The 18596-nt window shown below is 44.6% G+C and overlaps 1 long non-coding RNA gene across 1 annotated transcript in view; it reads right to left on the bottom strand.

The window, feature by feature from the left end:
* LOC309380368 overlaps positions 1–18596 on the bottom strand; it is a 664373-nt gene that overhangs the window by 481287 nt on the left and 164490 nt on the right. Inside the window, exon 2 of the long non-coding RNA XR_014172884.1 lies at positions 6499–6646. This is a non-coding gene — a long non-coding RNA (uncharacterized lncRNA). The remainder of the gene's footprint in view (positions 1–6498; positions 6647–18596) is intronic.

Here is an 18596-nt window from a genome sequence, read left to right as displayed (position 1 = left end):
TACTTTCTACAGTTCAATCGAAGGTCATCTCATACATTTAGAGAGTGAGGCTGGTTACCAAGTAAAAGAGAAAGTCTTATGTGCCTGGGTGTGTGTTTTTGTGTGTGTGTGTGTGTTTTTAAAAAAAAACACAAATAAATAAATAATGCAGCCAGCAATGTATTCCTTCATAAACAAACACATTTGCAGGATTTAATGCCCACTCTGAAATAAACGAAAGTAATCAAAAGCATCACTAATTTCAGTCTTCCCTCTCTTTCTGCACAAATAGTTACAGAGTTTCATTTGTACGGGAACTTGGTTCATTCAGCGACAAATTCTGGATTGTATTTGCATATATTTTTTGGTAATTACAGGTGATGGGATGCAAATTAGAATTGGATGGCTGTGTAGGTGAAATGATCTCTAATCCTTGCAGCTTTCGCAAAATGGGTTTGGAGCTGAATTATTTGTATAATCCTTTTACTCGGAAAATGGAAGTGGAACATGCCCCTCTTACCACTCTGTTTGGGAGTGCTTAACAGACAGCGCCCGAGCTAACAATCATTTTCTTGGAACTAAAAGTTTTTTTCCCTTTTTTATTATTATTTCTGCAATATTTCCTTCTTTTGGTTCACTGGAATAGCTTTCTCACCACTCCACGCAAACTGAATTAATCTTACATCTGGTGGTAATTTCACTGAATTTATTTATTGTTACATTTTTATCCCATCTTTCCGCACCAAGATGCTTAGAGCTGTGAAGTATGTTTGTCTGCAGCTTTGTCACAACAACCTTGTGGGGTAGATTAGGCTGACCAATTAGAGACTGGCCTGAGGGAGGCCTTTGTGGTCAGTTCTGGCACCTCCTTTTCTAGAAAAATTGCACTGCTCTCCACTTGCACTTTTAGGAAACTGATGTACAGAGCCAGTGGAGGTAGAGCACAGTCATCACAGCTTGTAGTCACAAACAGCCTTATCCTCCGTGAATCTAATCCCTTTTTGAAGCCATCCATGTTGATGGTCAATCATTACAACTTGTGGCAAACAATTCCCTAACTGTGCACTGTGTGAATAAGTACGTTCTTTTGTCCCTGGCCTAAATCTTCCAATACAGTGGTACCTTGGGTTAAGTACTTAATTCATTCAGGAGGTCCGTTCTTAACCTGAAACTGTTCTTAACCTGAAGCACCACTTTAGCTAATGGGGCCTCCTGCTGCCGCCGCGCCGCCACTGCACGATTTCTGTTCTCATCCTGAAGCAAAGTTCTTAACCCAAGGTACTATTTCTGGGTTAGCAGAGTCTGTAATCTGAAACGTATGTAACCTGAGGTACCACAGTATTCGGCTTCATTGGATGACACTGGGTTAGAAACTGGGTATTATGAGAGTGGGAGAAAAACATTTCTCTATCCATTTCCCACACCGTACATAATATTCTACACCTCTGTCATGTCTGCACTTACAACCCTCCACCAAAACTAAAACACCCAAAATGTTATAAAGGTAAAGGTAAAGGTACCCCTGCCCGTAAGGGCCAGTCTTAACAGACTCTGGGGTTGTGCGCCCATCTCACTTAAGAGGCCAGGGGCCAGCGCTGTCCGGAGACACTTCCGGGTCATGTGGCCAGCGTGACAAAGCTGCATCTGGCGAGCCAGAGCCGCACACGGAAACGCCGTTTACCTTCCCGCTAGTAAGCGGTCCCTATTTATCTACTTGCACCCGGAGGTGCTTTCGAACTGCTAGGTTGGCAGGCGCTGGGACCGAGCAGCGGGAGCGCACCCCGCCACAGGGATTCGAACCGCCTAGAACGGCAAGTCCTAGGCACTGAGGCTTTAACCCACAGCGCCACCTGCGTCCCCCAAAATGTTATATCATTCCTGTATTATAACTATTCATTTATTAAATTTGTATACCACCCTTCATCTGAATATCACAGAAGGGCTCGCCTTACCAAAAAAGGAGCCCCTTGGCTATTTTTGTTGCACTTGACTATTTTTGTTGCACTTTGTCTGCAACATTTTTGGTTCTACAATACTGTTTTTGAGGAGAGAACTGTACACAATATTCCATGTGACTGGACCATAGGGCATTTTAAAGCATTATGGTCTTGTCACTTTTATTTTTCACCCTTTCCCTTGTGATCCCCAACATGGTGCTCAGCATTTTCTCAGCAGCCACACTTTGGGTCAACATTTCCATTCAGCTATGCACTGCACCCCCAAAAAAGAGCCGCTGCTAAAACTAGAAGTAGGCGAATATGTTGTTGCGTGTTGAGGTCCCCAATCCACCCCCCAAAATAACTCACAACGGACACGTAATTTTTGTTTAAGATTTTTGGCATGATTTTGGCCACAACTTTATTAAAATACAAACTGTGAGTGGTTGTTTAGGCATTGGTTAAGACTATCTGTCCCCCCGCCTGGGGACAGAACTGACTTCCGGGCACCACCGAAAGACAGTGCGGGGGAAAGCAAGTCGGGGAAGAATTGGAGCTGAGACACAGACCCTCAACTCTCACCCGCCTGCTCCCCGAAGGCTTGCCGGCCCTAGTCCCATTCCAGGGATTGGACGAAAAGATGGCAAGCCCCAGGATTCCTTTAACGGAATTCCCTTTCCGCAGCAACCATGGAGGGGCAGGCCCAGCCTATCCTGAACCCCTCCATGGAGGGGTAGGCCCAGCCTATCCTAACCCCTCCTCCACCAGATTTATAACCAATGCCTAACCGCCAATCGAGCCCTTTACGCTCGCCGCCAACCACTCACAATCCCAACCCATTCTTCAAGCCTTCAATTACCGCATCCAACCAGACATCATTCCCCAGCTCGGAAAGATGTACCCCATCATTGCGGTAAAGGGCCAGAGCCTTGAAGGTAATATCCTGGTGGTAAATCACCAAACCACCCAATTCCGTTACCCTCTTGCTCACTGCGGAATTAATGCGCTTCCTGGCCCTTTCAGCAGCCTTGGGTTGAGAAATGCCCTGCCAATTGCTCCTTTGCAGCAATTGTGACCAAAATATTTTAACGGTAGGTATTAAGGTCACCAACTCCCCCAAGTCTTTTTGAATCGTGGAGCGCAAAGTGGAGCAATCAACCTTTGCCATATCATTCTCCCCCAACTGCACCACAATTGCCAAAGGGGGACCATGTGAAAGCACCCTCCGCTAATTAGTGGGATGAATTCACTCCACCGCATTCCTCGTCTGGATATCCACGACACCTGTACGTGCTGTGGGAAGCCAAGATCCGGTCCCCTTCCAGACTGCCTCGCTCTGATGCCAGCCCAGTAAACGATGCTGTGCCCCACAATCCAGATACGGACTGGAGCGAGACCTACAGGGTGGAGAACAAGCACACATCAAATACAATAATTCAACATCTCTTCCGCACGTAACCCTTGAACGCATCAGACTTCCACCAGCCCAAGTCCTTAATCCTGTGGGCCGACAACCCCCAATGGGCTGCTGTTGTAGCAGCACCAATGCGAAAGGAATGGGGTGCGAAACCATAAGCCGGGACCCCACAAGCAGAAATAACCTTACGCATTACCTTGGAAAACTGATGCCATGCCAAGGGACGACCATTTTCGTGAATGAACAGTGGACCCTCCCCTGAGGGCCTCACTGCTAAGAATTTCCTCAAATCCTTAACCGGGCAAGGACCCGGCTCCCCAGTTACGGGGAGCCTTATAACTGCCCCCCGACCCAATTAGTCCATTTTCGAGTTACGCACCACGATTCTCACTTCCACAGGGGATAAACATACATCCTGAAGCAGCAGCCCCCTGGAACCGCCATCTCGCCTAGCCTCCATGACCACTTCCCCCACCTGTAATGCGGCAAAGAATGCAATTGAAAAGGCCGCCGAAAAAAGGCGGGCCTCATACTTGAACCAACAAATGACCCTTAATTTGGCCGCATTCTACTCATCAACACAAAAGTGATAGGCTGCCGAACTGCTTTGCTAGGGGAAGCAAGATGACCCCAACCGTCCAAGGCCTTGCACACTACATTCCTGCCTGCTGTCCTGTGAAGGTTGGAGCCTATTCCAACCTTCCGAGACCCTGCGCACGACACACTTTTAGAAGGGTCTCTAAAAAATTAAAGCTTTACTCTAGCAGACATTGCAGCGGACTGAATTCTGATAGTTTTAACACTGCATCCGATCTGCAGCAGGTGGGCAAATTACTGCAGGCCCTGCTCAGAGGATGGGGGCAGGTTCCTCTGAATGGCCGAGGACTGCCAGCTAAATTTTAGAAATCAGTCCAGGCCTTCTCATAAGACCTGAAAGCAGATGTGGAAACGTAAGCTACTACTCCTCATAATTAATTAATTGTTGCCAAGTGCCACAGGAGCTCCAGAAAATCCGGCTATAGCTGGGCGTCCAGAGCCCAGGATCTGAAGCTCTCCAACTGAAAAAACGGGATAGAGCAACAGCAAAAACATTAGATGATCCCAAAATAAAGCGAGCAGAAACACAATATTAAACCTTAAGCAGTGTGAAGACTCTGCCAGAGCATGAGGACCGTTTTGCCAGGACTCTCATACTGCCTGGTTATCAGACCAAGACAGACCCGACGGCCCCTAAACTCCTCAGTCCAGATGTGCACTGACACTACAATGGGGAAAACTTGAGAAAAGTTAGGTTACATGTGATTGCCTTGCCCTGCCAGGCTCAAGGCCACTGTACATGACGATGAAGGGACCCCGGGCCATGAGACCACCTGGCCAAGCAGGAATGGAAGGGGCAGCCTGGAGCAACCACCCTGCATGCAAAATTTAACTAACCTAGGAATGATAGGATCTGACAAAGCAACACTTGCTTCAGAGGAAGCACTACAAGAATAACATCCTTCAAGGCAAACAGCTTTCCCACAGGCAAGCAGATGTTTGAGCAACGGTATCCAGCTAGCCTCCAAATACGTTAAAAGGGGCAGTAGGACCCACTGTCCTCCACTGCCAACAGAACACCCAGCTCCTCAGGGAATAAAGGGGCATCTAGTAAGCTAAGCAGAGGCTGGTGTCACATGAACCAGCCAGTAAAATAATCCACATAACGATACCCCCAGTTAAACGAGTCTTGACTTGCAATGTGTTAATCCAGAAAGGCGCTAAAGGACTCAAGTGCTGCACAGCCTATTGAGCAACCCACTGGCGTCGCCTTATCAATATAAGGACCATCCAATTAAAGCCTAACTACTTAAAATCTTGAGGGTGAACCGGCAGCAGCCTAACAGCCGATTCAATATCGCATAATGCCAACAAGGCACCTCCTCCAATTTGTTGGTAAGCTCAACTGCCTGATCCAAAGATGCATATTTCACGGAACAATTCCGGAGGGATAGCATCATTCACTGAGGTGCCTTTGGGATGCGACAAGTATGGATCAGATGGAATTATATGGGACTTTCTTAGGGACGATCCCCAAAGGGGATAAATGAAAATCGGAACTAGAAGGAGAATCAAGGGGATCCCACCATATGTCCCAAAGCAAGTAGCTTCCTAACCTTCTTTCTGGCTACCACAGGTAGCTCTCTAACTGGCTTTTGAGTTACTGTATTCTGAGCCACTGGCTGAAAAGCCAGAGGAATCTCAAACCTTGGGAAAAAACCCTTCCCACAAGCACAAAGCTACTGACCCATCTAGATAACCTTTTAGCCAGACTTTCAAGGGAGATATTTTTATGGAAATATGGGCGAGAGGTATTGAATTTTTGCTTGCCAGCCACCGCTTGGGCAAGATGCCCTGCCTTGTGTTGCCACCATGATGTGTAAATTTACAGGGCCAACACTGGCCAGAAACCCTAAAGAAGTCCCAACAAAGCTGCCACCGGGCCAGCTTCCTGCATACCAGCTTCAGGTTCTATTGCTCAGGGAATTTCCATTCGAAATGTGGAGCTGCGCAAGTAGTTCACATGTCCCCGTCCCTGCGATCCTAGCGAGCTAAGGGGATGATGGCAGCCCTGCATCTAACATTCCCATCATAGTGAATTACCACTTATAGAATAGTGGGGGTTGGAAGGGACTCCGAGGATCATCTAGTCCACTCTCCCACAATATAATCATCATCATCGTCATGATCTATTTGTACCTCTGGGCAGCTTCCAACAAAATATTAAAATACAGTAATGCATCAAACAGTAAAAGCTACCCTAAACAGGGCTGCCTCAGATGTCTTCTAAAAGTCTAGTAGTAGACATCTGGTGGGAGGATGTACCACAGGGCAGGTGCCACTTCCAAGAAGGCCCTTCACCTGGTACCCTGTAACTTGGCTTCTCACAGTGAGGGAACCACCAGAAAGGCCCTCGGCGCTGGACCTCAGTGTCCGGGTAGAGTGATGAGGGAGCATGCAGCTGTCCCATACAGGGACCAATCCTACAAGCTAGGCATTACCGGCACCATACGCTGACCAGCTGAGCTATCCAGGATGATCCCTAAAGACCTGGAACAGCCTCACCCTGACCCTTGGAGAGGTCCAAGGTGATGTCTGAATCATCATCAGAGCCCAGGGATGGTTTACCTGCAAGGAGGTGTAAGCATCATCCCTGCTCCGCTTTCTCCCGTCTCTGAAGACGCTTCCTTCTGGAAGCAGGCACCTGGGGCATCAACAAGTCATCCTCTGCAGGAGAGGCAAGCTCCGGAGGCATCTGCAAAGGCCCTGTCATAGTCTGCAAAAAATAAAAACCTAAACAATGTGAGGAACAGGTGAAACCAATGCTTTGTGCACCACAAGGGGATGCTATTCAGGCCAGAAATGCTGCCAGAGGCCATCAAATTCTAGGGCCAAGCAGGCCAAGCTAGGCCAGACATAAATGTTTCCAATGAGATAACAAACTCGAGGCAGCCCACCACCTGTCCAGGTACCCTTGCTTGCCCTTTAGAGGGAAGCACCTCCTCAAGAAACCCAAAGTTCTTTTTGGGAGCAATATCACAAATGGGCCAAACTACCCAGCAACAAATTAGTCCAAAAGGAGCAGCTTGTTTTGCTTTGTTATAACAATGGCTAAGTGGGGAATATGAAGCCTGTCTCCCAGGTCCTAGTCCTGTACTCTATCCACTAAGCCACAATGGCTTGTCTCAAAAATGGCAGTCACCACTATCAGGGAAAAACAAACTTGAAGAAAATAAACTTGTTCAGAAACAGCATAGTTAAAGAGCATACAAAGAGTGCTCATTGGAGGCACAGAGAGCCTCTGGCTCCACTCTGTCTGCCTAAGATATACATTAGCAACAAGTGAGCCTGCAAACAAACAGATACATTCTTATAGAGAGAATGAGTCACATGTCACAGAAACTTAACAATTTACTGTACTGCTAACTGTAGCAGGCTTAGGCTTGAGTGATATGTGCAGGCCGAGCAGGCCGTGAAGGCCTCCATGCTTCTTCTCTCTGCCTCTTTTGTCTCATTGCAATATTAAAGGAACACAAAATAGTGCTCCCGCCCAAGGCTAAATTAAAATTCAGCCAACAGCACTGCAATCACCCAAAATAAGGCCAACCTATGAGGATACTATAAACGAAAGTGATTCCAAGTAAGCTGGGAATTTACTGTACTGCTAACTGTAGCAGGCTTAGACCTTAATGATATGTGCAGGCCGTGAAGGCCTCCTTGCTTCTGCTCTCTGCCTTTTTGTCTCATTGCAATATAAAGGAACTCAAAATAGTGCTCCCGCCCAAGGCTAGATTAAAATTTGGCCAACAGCACTGCACGCACCCAAAATAAAGCCAACCTATGAGGACACTTATAAATGAAAGTGATTCCAGGTAAGCTGGGAACAGCCCTGACTAGCCCCACAATTAAACAGGCCGAAAATGGGGAAAACCGTTTTGCAAAAGAAAGCCCCGAATGGGGGCTCTCTCCCTATTGGGAAAAGCAAGCAAAGGAGGATTATGCACAGGCAGTGCTCACAAGTACAGGGAGAATCTTCCCAAAGGGCAGGGTAAGGTGTGGGGTGGGAAATCAAACAGAAAAAAGGGGGGAATTAAATTAATTAAGGGACTAGAGAAGATTAAAAAGAAGGGGAAAATAAAGAAATGTAACCAGACAATGAGAAGATCGCTCCACTGTCCTCCAGATGGTCCAAGTGCTCCAGGTGATCCGTTGCATGCAGCAAAAGAGAAAGTACAAGGCTGCGTGCAGAGTATTTAAACCTTTTACCCCTCCCACCAAAATTGCAACATAACTTTTGCCCCAGCAACTCGGCAATCCAATCAATGCCCCCTGGCCATCTTGGAGAACTTACCCAGCAACAAAGGGGTGGCTCAGTAGACCCCACCGCAACACGTGCTCTCCCTGAAGGAGAACACGCTATTTCAGTTTTTTATATTTCCAATTTCCAATTCATTTCTCATCATTTCCACATTAGTTTGCAGTATGTGTATGTATGTGTGTGTGTGTGTGTGTGTGTATTCTCATGAAAATCCATCAGCGTTTTCATATGAATTTCTCCTAACATATACATTCTTCCGTGCAATTTTGCTTACCATACGCATTTTTTCAAAGTAATTTGCCCTCATTGAATGCATTTCTCTATGTTATTTTCACTAATGTATGAATTCATATTCATGCTATGGATTTTTGTGCAATTTCCTTGGCTCGAGAACTTCCTTACCAAATTGCAGACTTTGCATCCTTGTGTAATCTTACACAGCATTAGAATTGGAAGTATAACTTTGTATACTGTAGAAGCACGGAAACTATCACACCCTATTTGATCATGATGCTCAGAGAGGGTATTCAGACTGCTGGTGCACCAGTGGCTGACAGGGATTGGTTGGACACACAGGAACGGTGGGAGGAGCCTGCTGGAGAGCCCTCAAGGGAAGGAGGCTCAGAGCCCAGGGTTAATACCTGCCCACACTTTGGTTTCGTTTCACACAAGTCTCCCATGTTATATTAGAATAAACATAACCAATCCCTGTCTGCAGTCTTCATTCCGAGTGTGTGACAAGCTTAAATGCTTGTGTGGCAAGTTTCTAACAATAGCAGAACAGGTTTAGATATTAATGTGGTCAGAGGACTTGTGTATGAAAGTTAAGCAAGAGGTTGGCTCCCTCTGTCTAGCCCTTTTTCACAATTATCAGAATCTGTACTGTCTTCCTTTCCTCCCAACTCAAAGTTAAAATGAATGATGTACTTCCTTTAGAATAATATTTTTTTATTGGAGATCATTTAAAATCATAATATTACTGACAAAATGGACAAACAATTTTACTTATTATTATTGTTACCCATCATCACTTGCAAAACTAATTTATGACAGCTGTACCTCTACCTTACTACACCTGAACTAAATTAAACTGTTTACACTTATCTATCCTTAACTATCTTTATATATCTATACACATCTATACAGTACTACATCTATCATCCTATACCTATAATTTATCCTTTTCTGTCCAATACTATATGCTGTGATTTACTACCATAGTACTAGCACATTCTATAGTTATCTAGCTGTTACATGATAACACCAAATGAGAAATATTGTTGAACAGACAATAAAAACTGTTAACAAACTGTCAGAGACTCCTCGGGTTCAAGTGCAGAGATGCTTTGTTACATGGGGCTCAATTCTGGTGGTCAAAGGAGTGTAGAAACAGGAAACATTCTCCAACATGAAAATTGAATAAAGACATTTCAAGCAAACAGAAAGTCACAGCACACTGCTATGAGGTTACATTCTGACGTTCCAGAAGTGCCCATACACAAGATTCCTGCTTATAGTGGTTCAATTCAGTTCATTTGCTCCCACACAGCAGAACTTTTAATGGCAAAAATTATGCTGAGGTGGTATTTATTTATAAAGTTATTTACTTTTTTTGTACTGAGAGACTGCACCATAAAGGTATCATAGTTGAGAAGTGTAATCTACACCTAGCGCCAGTCAGCTCAACACAGCTTAGTAGAACTCATGTCAGTTTGTCTTCCTTCTGAGAGAAGGAATCAGGAAAGAAATGGTGTTTAGGCTTCCTGAACAGAAAGGCAACTGATGACTTGCCAAAGAATCACATGGTAGGGAAAGAGAGCCAACAGCACCTTCTTTTTCTTGAAATTCCCCTTCCTTTTCCAACTTCTGCCTTTCACAACAGTAGCCAGTATCAGCAGGGAACAATATGTGTTCTGAAACTGAATACAGGGAGAATGGAGCACAGCAATGTGCTTTAAATGGAAATACATCAATATATGAGCCAGAACAGAACTTTTGAATATAACCCTTGTTTTCTGCAAGGTTTTTCAGAAACTTGGAAAGAATTGGCTGATTATAGAGCGAGATGAGGCTCCCAGAAGTGCAAAGGATCTTTATGATATAGCACATTTTACTTAATTCAGTTTTGAGGTGGTAGGCACTTTGGTCTACCTGGGCTCCACCATAACCAGCAACCTCTCCATTGACACTGAGCTGGACAAGCATATTGGCAAGGCAGCTACAGCAATGGCTTGCCTATCCAAAAGTGTGTGGGAGAATGTGATACTAATGACCAATACCAAGATGAATGTCTATCAAGCACATTGCTTTATGGAAGTGAACTGTGGGCAACTTATACCCACCCGGAGTGACTCCTCAACAACTTCCATATGCAGTGTATCGTGAAGATTTTGAGCATCACATGGCAGGACAGAGTCTCAGACAAAGATGTGCTCTCCCAAGCCACATTCCCAGCATGTTCAAACTTCTGTCTCAGCAACATCTATGCTGGTTTGGTCATGTCCACAGAATGAAAGATGGAAGGATCCCCATAGATGTGCTCTATCGGGAGCTGGCTTCAGGCACTAGGCCTATGGGCAGACCAACTCTGTGTTACAAAGATGTCTGCAGACGTGACATGAAGGCTGACAACGTTAACCCCGCCATGTGGAAATCCCTTGTCAGGCCACCCCACTGCCTAGAGGCAGACAGTCAGGTAATGTATCCACGGTGGTGACCAGAGCAAGAATGACTGCTGGGAGGGTCGCAGACAGAAGAAATGCCATGGTGCTCTTGTAGCAAAATAATAATAATCATAATAATAATTTATTATTTATACCCCGCCCATCTGGCTGGGCCTCCCTAGCCACTCTGGGCGGCTTCCATAAAAGCCAAAAATACAGTAAAATATCACACGTTAAAAACTTCCCTGAACAGGGCTGCCTTAAGATGTCTTCTGAATGTCAGGTAGTTGTTTATCGCTTTGACATCTGCTGGAAGGGCATTCCACAGGGCGGGCGCCACTACCAAGAAGGCCCTCTGCCTGGTTTTTTTGCTTCTCGCAATGAGGGAACCGCCAGAAGGCCCTCGGCGCTGGACCTCAGCGTCCGGGCAGAATGATGGGGGTGGAGACGCTCCTTCAGGTATACTGGACCGAGGCCGTTTAGGGCTTTAAAACCAGATGCCTTCATCTGCCTCACCTGCAATAAAACATGGCTCTCCTGCATCCATCTTTACAATCACAGCAGACACTGTTACTCTCCAACAGTTTGAATTTACCCCCAAAGAGGCACTCTTCCATTGTCTCTTGAGACAGATGGATGCCAACAACTTGGACCAGCAGTAGACACTGAAGTCTGACCTTCAGTGGCAGACCAAGAAAACTATTTTAAATATTATCATTGGAGGCTACAAACCCAGTGTCCTTTGTTTTGTCTGGCAACTGTGTTTTTCTCATCAATGTGCTTGGTATTCTAGCTGGTGCTCCGACACAGTCTACTCCATGTGGCCAAATTGGGAACACATATTCAATGTCAGAAAAATTCTCAGAGGCAGTCTGAGGTGATCAACATTTCGATCCCAAGGAGAGCTCAGAACAATCATAGTGTTCTCTCAAATTATGTAGTCCACATATGCTACAGGACACAATGATGGGCTTAAGGGCTGCTTCAGACATCCTTTTTGTTGCATATTTATGATTATTTGTGCTTGTGATGCTATTTGGGTGGTCACACATGATTCAACTTGCAATACTGTTCATGTCTGCACAAGCTTTGGGGTGGGGTGGTCATTTCAATCAGTGCACACCCCGTGACTTCTTGCAACTTCTTATACAACAAATGTACCATTTTATATTCCTTCTGCTTTTGTTTTGCTATAGTCCCACTGGACAGTAATAACATGGTAGCATTGGGGAAGTGCCACCAACAAGCTAAAGCTGAATTAAAGGTAAAGGGACCCCTGACCATTAGGTCCAGTCATGACCGACTCTGGGGTTGCGGCGCTCATCTCGCTTTATTGGCCGAGGGAGCCAGCATTTGTCTGCAGACAGCTTCCGGGTCATGTGGCTAGCATGACTAAGCCGCTTCTGGTGAACCAGAGCAGCACACGGAAACGGCGTTTAACTTCCTGCTGGAGCGATACCTATTTATCTACTTGCACTTTGTGCTTTCAAACTGCTAGGTTGGCAGGAGCTGGGACCGAGCAACGGGAGCTCACCCCGTCGCAGGGATTCAAACTGCCGATCGGCAAGTCCTAGGCTCTGTGGTTTAACCCACAGCGCCACCTGCATCCCCCTAAAAGCTGAATTAGTATACCACTAATGCACAATTATTGTTTCACAAACATTTTGCAGAATCCACCCTCAATAAAATATCAGTCTGGAGGGATCCTTAATTTTTATACTGGCATAGACCTGGGTGCTCTAGTGATGGGGGGATGGGGGACTTTAGGCATGCCTTTCAACTTTCTGCACCAATGCTTGGCTTGGCACAGCACTGAGACTACACTTGAAGTCTTGATCAATGATCTTTGTCTACAGATCAATTGGGTAATTGCACCCTATTGATCTTCTTTGATTTTTTTTTCTTTCAGCCTTCAGTATCATTGATTATGAGCCATTGGTAACATGAGTGTGGTGTGACATTAATTCACAGGCGTTCCCATAGGGTAGTGAGGGATGGTTTCTCATCAACTCTGAAGGACCTCCTGCGCTGGCTTCTTGAGAGGTCTGTCTTGTCCACACTTTATCCTCCCATTCAGTCTGCCTGAGTTCCCACCCAGGTACAGAGGCCCTTCCTGTGTGTCCTACCTTCTGAAGTTAGGTGGCTGGCAATTGCTAAGAGGGTCTTCTAAATTAGGTTGTTCTGCTTATGGAATGCTCTCCTCAGGAAGGCTTGCTTGGTAGCTTCTCATGCCTTTTGATGACAGGCATAGATTTTTTTGTAATGTGATATGGTCTTGAGAAACACAAGGCAACCATTTTGCTGAAGCTCAGCAGCTCTGACTCTGATCAGTAGCTGTATGGGTGGCTGCCTGGGAACCACATGTATGCTACACTGGATTTCATGAAAGAAAGGAAGGTGATAAATAAATATCAAATGTTGCTTCCCCAGACTTTTTTTAAATACCATCAGAATTATGTCTTAGAATGCTCTTTTGGGTGCTCCTATGTTTTATTCTCCCCCGCTCCAATTTTATTATTGTTTTGTTTCACTTTATTTTTAAATTTTTGTTCACCTCAAGAATATTAGTTACATTTTTTATAAACAAACATGTGACCTTTATAAACAAACATGTGACCTTGTGCTCTCAATGCTATAGATTTTTACCCTGCTTGTAGTCCAAAAAAGACTTTAAAAATAGCAATCACAGAAATAATACAAACAAGAAAATATCATAAAATAGATGCTGTCAAATCTTAAAGTGATTTATGTCACTCACAGTTTGACTCCAAACAATGAGATAACAACAAACAGAGCCCATGTTATTCATTTCTTTAATAACTTAGGTAGAGTGATGAGTAATCTATTTTAATGCATCACCTGATTATTCAAGTCTCTTCTAATATCTTAGATTTGCCAATCCTGTATGCAAAATCCCATGTCAGTTACTTGCAGCCAAAGCAATATCTGTTTCCAAGGAGACGGGACTCTTTCTTTTCTCTGGGAACTTCTCTAAGGAATGAGATTCTAAAAGAAGGTATGAGGCAGTACTTTTCCTGTATTATATGAATCATAACATGTAAATACAACTCTGGGATCCCTACAGGATTTGGATGGAACGAGCCAGAGTTGTACAGTTTATTTATTTCCAACTATGGTGTGGGTTATTATGAGTAAAAACATACCAAATTAAAGGAGAATATGCATAGCATATATATTATAAACTAGCAGTGAACTCATTCTCCAAGAGTGGATAATTATGCAGCCAAAACAGAATGATCCACTCACAAGAGGAAGGCAACAGCAGGCTTGGGGGAATCTCAAGGTTTGCAGAATTAGAAAAACCCTTTAGGAAAAAATGGATTGGGGGACCTCAAAACAGCCCATTGAAAACAAAGGCTGTTCAGTGATCATGGAATAACGAGGGCTGGGGAATGGAACTGAGTGGATGGAAATGTGAGTAAGACACTTAGTTGCAGATCCTTTTACTTGTTTGCAGGTTTTGTTGTGAAATTATATTTGCACATTACATTGACATGCAGAAACAGGATGTTGATGTCCCCGCAGCTTTCTGCTCCCCCACGGTGTTATATCTCAAATGCATCCTGCAGCCGTCAGAGACCACCTTCTCCCCTGTTTTCCACTGTGAACTCTAAGGTCAATTAAGAGCCATCTGTATGGTACATCTGTACTGTGTGGGCATGCAGATAGGTTTTCTCTCCATGACTGATCCGCAGCTGTGCAACACCCTTTCCTTGAGAGGTGCCAAGTCAGAGCATCATCATTTCCAGAAGACATTTTTATCTAGCCTGGCTTTTAATATGTGGGTTAAGTCTCTATGAGATCGCTTTAAGTCTGATATTCTATTCTAGCATTTCAGTGGTTATTTTGTTTACAGGGCTTGTTGAATTTTTATTGTAGGGTTGCTATACATCCCTATGCATCCCTTAGGATAGCCAGGCAAAAAAAAAAAATCTGAGTAACGTATTTGCTTTTTATGCTTTTCCAGTAAAATGTTCAAATTGGTGTACTTAAAAAAAAATTGCATCCAGAATGAATAAAACTTCATTAAAAGAAAATCAAATTCAGATAAATCACACAGAGCAGCAAAACATATAAAAAGAGCAAACAAGATATAAATACTAAAATTGCAGCAGAAAAGAACCTTCAAATGGAGTGATTTCCACAGCTTCCATGCCACCACTGAAAAGACCCTGGCCTCTATCACCTCAGAAGTGCAAGTTGTAATTTTATTGTGTATTTTATTTCCCATATTGTCAGGGAACTGACATCGGAGCCAGAAGTGGAGGCAGGGCTCCCAAGCGATGCCGGAGAAGGGCCAAGCAGGGAGAGAGGGGACTCATCAGCTGGGGAAGGAAATCAGCGTAACACCAGGGATAAAGGGGGTCGGATGGGGGAATCGGAGAGGGGGCTCCAGGACTCTTCGCTGGAGACCAGCGGGGAGAGCACAGGTCCTCCGCTACCCACACCCACCCTGCGCAGAAGACTTCCGCGCAGGGAAAGTAGGCGTAGACTTGGCGTCAAAGAACTTCTTTGCTGGAAGAAGTTCAAGAAACGCCCACTGACGGATTCTGCTAGCGACTGAATAGCCATGAAGTGAAGTGCTGTCCAGACAGGAAAGGTTTAACCAGGCTACCTAGCCAGGAGTGGCGGCAACTTACGCACGAGCAACCCCATATAACCATTACACATATTTACAACAACTCTCCACCAAATAGCCCCAGGGTGGGGTACATATAAAAACAAAAAAGTAAATTGACAGTAACTTGGGTTGGCCTCTGGAATTTTGGCTAATGAGTCACTCTTGCATTTAGCATTCAGAGTTTTATTTGATTTTATTTATTAAACTTACATCCTGCCCTTCCAAAGGAGTCCAAGACAGCAAACAACTACTGATAAACCCATAAAACATATTTAAAACATCTTAAAACCAATTCCAATACAGATGCTTGATGTTGTTGTTGTTGTTGTTTAGTCGTTTAGTCGTGTCCGACTCTTCGTGACCCCATGGACCAGAGAATGCCAGGCACCTCTGTCCTCCACTGCCTCCCGCAGTTTGGTCAAACTCATGCTGGTAGCCTCGAAAACACTATCCAACCATCTCGTCCTCTGCCGTTCCCTTCTCCTTGTGCCCTCCATCTTTCCCAACATCAGGGTCTTCTCCAGGGAGTCTTCTCTTCTCATGAGGTGGCCAAAGTACTGGAGCCTCAGCTTCACAATCTGTCCTTCCAGTGAGCACTCAGGGTTGATTTCCTTCAGTATGGAGAGGTTTGATCTTCTTGCAGTCCATGGGACTCTCAAGAGTCTCCTCCAGCACCATAATTCAAAAGCATCAATTCTTCGGCGATCAGCCTTCTTTATGGTCCAGCTCTCACTTCCATACATCACTATTGGGAAAACCATAGCTTTAACTATACGAACCTTTGTTGGCAAGGTGATGTCTCTACTTCTCAAGATGCTGTCTAGGCCTGTCATTGCCCTTCTCCCAAGAAGCAGGCGTCTTTTAATTTCGTGGCTGCTGTCACCATCTGCAGTGATCATTGAGCCCAAGAAAGTAAAATCTCTCACTACCTCCATTTCTTCCCCTTCTATTTGCCAGGAGGTGATGGGACCAGTGGCCATGATCTTCGTTTTTTTGATGTTGAGCTTCAGACCATATTTTGCGCTCTCCTCTTTCACCCTCATTAAAAGGTTCTTTAATTCCTCCTCACTTTCTGCCTTCAAGGTTGTGTCATCTGCATATCTGAGGTTGTTGATGCTTGATACTGGCTTTTATATGTTGATGTTTTAAGACTTTATTATGAGGCCCTTCTTTGTTTGCCTCCTCCAAGAGAGGTCTAGAGAGTGGCAGCACAAGAAAGGGCCTTTTCTGCAGTGATTCCCCATTTGTGGAATGTTCTCTCCAGAGAGAAGCCTTCATTGTGCATCTTTAGGTGCTAGGCAAAAATGTTCCTCTTGAACCAGGCCTTTGGATGATTGACATCCAATGCCCTTTTAAACGTGTTGTGGAAGGGAGGATTATTGGTTTGTTCTTGTTCTTGTTTTTATTATGTATTTTGTGGTGTGTATATTGTAATTTTATGTTGTGAACCATGCTAAGATCTACAAAAGAAGGGTGGTATACTACTACTACTACTACTACTAAAGGTACCCCTGCCCGTACGGGCCAGTCGTGTCCGACTCTAGGGTTGTGCGCTCATCTCACTTAAGAGGCCGGGAGCCAGCGCTGTCCAAAGACACTTCCGGGACACATGGCCAGCGTGACGAAGCTGCTCTGGCAAGCCAGCACCAGCGCAGCACATGGAAACGCCATTTACCTTCCCGCTATAAAGCGGTACCTATTTATCTACTTGCACTTAGGGGTGCTTTCGAACTGCTAGGTGGGCAGGAGCTGGGACTGAAAGACGGGAGCTCACCCCGCCGCGGGGATTTGAACCGCCAACCATACGATCGGCAAGTCCTAGACACTGAGGTTTTACCCACAGCGCCACCTGCGTCCCCACTACTACTACTAATAATAATAATAACAATAATAAATAAGAATAAGTTTTATTATTTTTTGGTAACCTAAGGGACCTGTATGGGACGCGGGTGGTGCTGTGGTGTAAACCACTGAGCCTAGGGCTTCCTGATCAGAAGGTCAGTGGTTCAAATCCCCACGATGGGGTGAGCTCCCGTTGCTCGGTCCCAGCTCCTGCCAACCTAGCAGTTCAAAAGCACGTCAAAGTGCAAGTAGATAAATAGGTATCGCTCTGGCGGGAAGGTAAACGGCATTTCCGTGCACTGCTCTGGTTCACCAGAAGTGGCTTAGTTATACTGGCCACATGACCTGGAAGCTGTACACCGGCTCCCTCAGCCAATAAAACAAGATGAACGCCGCAACCCCAGAGTCGTCTGCGACTGGACCTAACGGTCAGGGGTCCCTTTACAAGGGATCTGTGGTAGAACTGTGATGCACATTTTGTTGCCATTTTATTTACTTATCTAACAACATTGTAAGAAAACTTTTAAAATATAAAATTAAACATTAAAACATTATCAGTAAAAACTGTTAAAATTAGGTATTTTTTAAAATATGCAAAAGACAATTAAAATCAACAGTAGCTAAAAAGAAATAAAACACATGTAACTTCAACATGTCTGGATAGGCTTGGCTAAACACAAACAAAAAATGTTTTAAGCAGGTTCCCTAATTAGTGCATAGGCAGAGAGTTCCGATGAGTAGGTACTACCACACTAAAAGACTGGTTCATTCCTTACAAGTGCTGAATGATAAAATAAAAGAAATACGCCAAATAGCATATTTATAGTGGATTCATCATCTTCTGCATGCTGGAGTTTATCATCTGCCATTTCCCTCCACAAAAGCGTCACATGAGCATACAAAAGAGTTTATTTTTTTCGGGTGGTGGGGAGGAATAACAAGCCTGGCTGTTGTGTCTAGGAATCAAAAGTGAGCACAACAATCTAATCACCACTTGTTTTTTTTAAGTATTAAATATATAGTTTTTCCTCTGTCTCAGCAGGATGCTACAAAAGTATATTATTTTTTTTCCAGTTGATTTCCTCCTTTTGAAGTCGTTCTTTGATTGTTTGACAGCTTTATCAGAGCTGTCATAGAAATAGCAGACATTGATGTGTAATATATTGGACAGTGGGTGTGTGTTTTGGGAACGATGAATTAAGATCTAAATTTTATGTTAAAAGACTCTAATGGGCAATTTTATGCAACTGCACTCCTTAGT

This window comes from Podarcis melisellensis, assembly GCF_964234715.1.
Source record: "Podarcis melisellensis genome assembly, chromosome: 11".
NCBI classification, from domain to species: domain Eukaryota; kingdom Metazoa; phylum Chordata; class Lepidosauria; order Squamata; family Lacertidae; genus Podarcis; species Podarcis melisellensis.
Note: the sequence above shows the minus strand (reverse complement) of the source record. Positions and strands in the feature narration are given on the sequence as shown.